We start from the raw sequence: 6000 nt of genomic DNA on the forward strand, positions 1-6000 counted from the left end.
TTACCATGATCTGCTTCAGTTGGGTGCTGTAGGAAGACCAATCAGACAGGAAATTCTAATAACCCAATAGCAAAAGCTTCCCCTTGCTGGCCAGGTCACACTCAATGGTTACACCTCAATATTGATAACTATTATATAGGGTCTGTCACACCAAGGACCATCACAAATCTCTCCATACCTGCTCCACATGCATTTCTTAGACTGCCTTTGCTAACAAACACATGCATAGCAAGTGTCAATGAAAATGAAACAAAACATGCACCGTTCTCCTGCCAGGGAGTGGATGATGGAGCAAGTGGCGTACAGTTAGCAGATGTTAGTCACATTGTTTAATGCACTGCAGGACGGTGTGCTGATACTCCAGCAATGGCATAAGAACCTGTATAAAACAGCTTTTGAGGCTTGGTGGTTTCGTAGTTATATGGCACATAAACTGAATGGTTCGGTTCGCTTCAATTACAGCATGGTCTTCTGACATTTCTCCCCCCCCCCCCCCCCGGCATGTGTTGAAGACCTTATTTCTGACATGCTTAATCAGCTCCTCCTATCCCATTATTATAGAAAATATTGCCATTAGAATAAATGGGTTTTAACCTCTTCTTTGTGCAACACCCTAGGTACAGCTGGGACAAGCACGCTGCTAGTGTGACTGGCTAGCACCAATATGTGGTTCCCAGCTGCCAGCTGCTGCAGGGGCTTGTGCAGCCTGGCAGCAATAAAAGTTAATATTCTGTCACCCTGCTGTGTGGCCTGTTAGCGCACATTCTACTAGGGGCAAAGTGAACTCAATGTTAATCCAAAGACCTATGAAGTGCCAGTAGAAATGTAAGTATAATCGCTTGCATGTCGCCACTTAACTGCTGGCACCACTTGCTGTGCAGAGCCAGAAAATGCTATGGCTCAATTTAATCCTGCTTTTTTCATCATTTCATTGGGTAAAAACAAAAGCGCTCATCCACCCGTCCCGAGGTGGCAGCAGTAACTCTGGGTTTATGCAACTCTGCTAGTAACAGCTTTAAGTTGATTCCTCTTAAAGTAGGGCTATAGTTGGCCATTGGTGTTTGTCAACAGTAGAGCTAGGTCGCCGAACCTTTGCCTGCCTAATTACATACATGCGCTCTCCCTGTCCTCCCACACACACCTTTTCCCCCTTTCAATGCTTCCCTCCTCGTTTGATTTTTTGTCTGGTTCTAGGGTTTCCATGCCCTACTCCTCCCCTTGCTGCCTGTGGTCCCACCCGTGCTGGGCGAGTTCTGTGCCTGCAAACACTCCCCAGCAGCACTTTGCCCGTGCCCTGGCCAGTACATGGTGTCTCACGATGTTGTAAGTTAAGTAGCGTGGCCGAGTGGGTGCAGCATGAAGCAAGCCATGTGGGTGGGGTGCTTGTGTATGAGTTTGCCCCATCTTTAGAGGTAATGTGCACATTCAAACTCAGAGGGTCTGCTATGCCTGTTTGCTGTAGGATCTGTCACACTGTTGCTTTAAATAACTGCTCTTTTAAAAGGCATCCTGTGCCAGGGGTTAATTTCAGAACAATGTCAGAGTCTTGCATGCTTGTGTTACGAAGAGAGACTCCCTCAGCTGTAATGGTAGGAAATAACGCTGCTATTTAAAATGCAGATGGGGCAGCCTGACTGCAGTTCCCCCCTACAGCCAAACCCTTTGCAGGTTGAACGTCAGCAATTGTACCCAGTAACAGCAGCCAGAGTAAGAAAGATATCAGCCAATTACGGTGTAATCCTGAGCATTCTTTGGCAATCTTTTCTAATGCTCAGGTTCTGATAGAAAATGCTATTGCAAAACATCATCAACCTAACTGTGGTGGCAGCAGATATTAAAAACAAATATTTTTTGTTAAAACCTGCTCAGCGAACATGATTATATTCCAAAGCTCATCTCTCATTTTCATTTGCTGGGCACCTGTTGGCAAGAGGATTCCCATATGAAACACTAATTTGCTATTAAGACTGATACTAGCTTTTGGAAAAGGCTATCAAACAGCCTTATCAACTGATTCGTGTGTTAAAGCCCAAAGCCTGCAATAGGAACTGCAGGTGGGCAATGTGCCCTTGGGAATTTCAGGTGAGCACCCAAAAATGGATTCACCCTACACTTCAAAAAAAGCAGGGTGAAATTTCCCAAGGGGGCTGACCCATTAAACTCCTGCTCAACAATGGAATCAACAGATGCTCAGTGGCATGATTCTTCGCTCTCTGTGTATTGCAAGGCTAATGCACACGCTGCAAAAGAGTGGATGGCTGCATTGCTGATGAACAGCTCTGTTGGAGCAGGTTAATATTAATTTCCATATCTTCTGTGTGACAGTATTTTGCAATTTAACACCCAGCTATGTATCACAACCAGGGCTAGTAAATGAACCTGTTTGCATGAACTGTGCATTTGCATTCAATTTTTCTTTAACACCAGGAAAACCCAACCACACAGCACTACAGCATTAATACTGTCCACAAAGATATCTGGTTTACTAGGTAATGAGGTTAAAAAGGCCAATTTATGTTTCAGCAGCTGCCCTGGGTGCTTGCAATCCCTCTAATTAGGAGTGGGCAGTACAGCACTTAGCTGACAATTTGGGGCGGGGGAGTAGCTTAAAGTTAATATATTCAAAGACTGTTTCGTTTGACTAAGATAATGTCACTTTGAAAGCTGAATGCTTTTCTCGCAGTCAGGGAAGCATCACTAGTTTCACTGAAAAGAAACATGCACTTGTCCAAGTGTCACCACGATGTTCCTCTCCACAGGAAACGAAAACCAAAGCCATCTCTACTCAAATTACAGCCTCTTTCTTTTCCCCAGGTGTTCGCTGCAAGACATTTCAAATAGGATTAGCAGATGTCAGGTTTTCGACTGACACGTCTGGTTGAACAGGGAACCTGGCAGTGTCCGGGCAGCACAGCTGACCGGACACTAAAAGGCCAGTTGGCCGCAGTAACTGGCCTCCGCCACGGGGCGAGGGGAAGCAGCAGCTGGAGCCACGTGGAGGAGTTGCTCTCTGCTCAGCGGCTGACGTCTGACAGTGGCTGGCTTCTGGACTGGGCTCCAAGAGGTAGGCGCTGCCTCTCCAGAGTGTGTGTGTGTGTGTGTGTGGGAATCTTGGCCATCCTCCCTTCTTCCCCATGGAGCCCCAATTGCCCTGGCCCCTTACTGCAGGGACCAACCCCTCTCCACCCCGGTCCCTTGCACTGGGGATTGACTCCTCACTGTGTCCCAAATGGGCAGGCTCCTCCCCGCCTGGCTCTGCAGGCAGCAGGTGAGTCCCAGGATGGGGAAGAGAAAGAGTGGAAAGTGAGCAACAGAGGGAGGGGGAGAGGCGTGAGCGGGGTGGGGGCAGGGCTTTGGGGGAAGTGGTGGGACAAGGTGTTCAGTTGTCAGCAATTACTAAATTGGTAACTGTAACGCCCAATTAGAACATTCGGTGATTTGTTTATTTTCGTCTCTGGACAACTGACTAAACAGCACAAGAACAACCGATGTGGCAAAGCCTAATTATTATCATCTACCAGTGCTTGCTGGGCATGTGGTATGTGTTACAATATGAACAAAGGCTGCTACTTTTCCACATATTGCCATATACAATGGAGGCAAAACTAAATTTCGGTACTAAAATAGCCATTTGCCTTTTGGCTGGCATTAAACCCAACAGAAACTGCATTAAAATAACCGTAAGGGGCTGACAGAAGTCAAGCTTGCATTTGGTTCTTGTAGCTTGGGTGTCGTGGTAATGTCACACCTCCAACTAAGCTTTGCAAGGAAGGGACTTTTTTTCCAGTGGAAATAATTATATAAATACATAGGAAAGCAAAGCAGGAACTAGTGGGCGTGGCTTGCAATCTCCTTTAGCAATGGCTGGTGTTTGTGGTTTGCATTGACAATGCTGCACTGTGCACACACGCAACATCTCCCCCATCGGCCTGTCGGTTACTAGCATGCAAATCACCTCATTTGCATGTTTGTCAATGGGAAGGGGAAGCAGGCTAGGTACTGCATTTCCTAACATCACACGGTCAGGAGCCCGCCCCCTCCCTTTCACCTCTCCCCCAAGCGATTATGAAGGAGGTAGGGTTCGAAGGGGTGGAGGTGGGGTAGGAGAACAGAGCTGGTAACCCAGTAAGGGGCACAAATATGTTTGCTCACCCCAGGTGCTAAAATGCCTAGTTTTAGGCATTTTACAACTCTGCTTGTAGGCCTGTTACAGAAGCAGCCTTAGTTCCCACTGAAGCCAACACAGAGACAGCAGTCACCACCTTGATCTATCAGTGCATACCCAACTACAGTAGCTCTCAGGCTCTCTCAGTGAAAGGCTATTTAGAGTTTATTACAGGTGACTGATTAATAGGCCTGGAAGAGCCAGAAGTACCCACAAAACACGTCTAGCATGGACAGTGGCAGTAAAAGGTTCCCCACACTGCCCTGCAGCTACACCTCAACCCTGAGTTGGAGGATACCAGCTGTCTGGAAGAGTTATGCTCCGCATTCTTTCAGTTTCTGGCCTCTGTGCTGAGATTACCAGCAAAGCAAGGTCATCAGGTAGAACCGACCCTCATGCCAGCCCCCGTCAATCAGTACTGGACTGAGACCACCAACTTCTTTCAGAGCGGTCACTGACCACCTATGTGAGTTTAAAAGATAAATCAACTTGGCTGAATTTGAAGTGGCGAGCTGGAGGTGAAAGGTTCTGTGTCCCAGATCAATCCCCTATGCCCATCCCTGTTCTGTCTTGTGTCCACTTTTGAATTTTCTTCCGTCTAAAAAAAGAAAAATAATGAATTGAGGTGATAAAAACAGTGTGTATGTGTGTTGTATCCTTGAAGAACAGAAACAAAGATGATCAAAATGAATGTATTCAGTAGAGTGAGAAAAATAAAAAAAGGGATTGTGTTTGTTTTGGGGTTTTGGGTTTTTTTAAGTCCTGCGCTATAAATAGGAGCTCAATAGATAAACACACCCATGTTTGAAAAAAGGACACGTAAGATTTCGTATTCTCTAGCATGGGGAGCACTTTTTGTTTTTTTAAAACAGAGGGAACTGTACACAATATCGTGATAATATAGTGTTCAGAAGAAGGCTCTTATTATTTCAGCTAAATCCATAGTTACCAAGAAAGGTGAAGGGTATTGCAGGAATTTTTTTTAAAATAACACTGAAAACATTGGTAGCAAGTACAAATTTACCACAATATGTGAAGACTCCCTAGAGCAAACACGTGAAAGAAGTTTATTCAGCGAGTGAAGAGAGAATGCTCGCTGGTTCCAGGCATTAAAGTAGCCCAGCTGCATGTCTATGAAAGCACATTGCAAATGTTTGGCCATAGCAAACTACAGACTTAGTGATGGAAACTGAAAAAGGTTCAGAAACTATGGATACCCCATGTGGCCACATCATCCTCTGTCCCCATGCAGTTCCCTTCTTCCCAACTGGCCCTGTGCTAGACCATCCTCCAACACCTTACTTGAAGGTATCATCTGCCAGAAAGTCCTGGTGGCCGGTTATCTCTGCTGGCTTCATGGTGGATGAACCACTCCCAATCTGGTGTCTTCAGCATGCTGCTAGGAATGGTTAATAGCCCCCTAAAAACTAAGGCACTTGATAAACAGCCCTCCTGCTCTGTAGCACAATGACATGAAGCCACTTCTTGCTAGTGCTGCCAGGTTGGGTTTTTTTATTTTTTGTGGGTTTTTTTCCTGGCTGGCTCAGAAAGGGCACTTAATGTATGGATATGCAATCTGAGAAAATACATCCAAATGGCTTCTACTAGCCAGCCCAATCAACCTGGGGATAGGCTCAGCCAATCAGGGAACTAGAACCACTACCATGTGACTAGCCACAACTAACCCCACTCAAAATTTGATAAAAGGGCAACTGAAAAAAGAATAAACAGCAAATTTCAGTCATCCGAGTAAAAACAGAGGGGGAAAAAAGGATGAATAAAATGTTATGACAACACTTTGTAAATTGGCTCCAATTCTGAACATTTTGTGAGCT

Source organism: Caretta caretta, chromosome 10, assembly GCF_965140235.1.
Source record: "Caretta caretta isolate rCarCar2 chromosome 10, rCarCar1.hap1, whole genome shotgun sequence".
Lineage (NCBI taxonomy): Eukaryota > Metazoa > Chordata > Testudines > Cheloniidae > Caretta > Caretta caretta.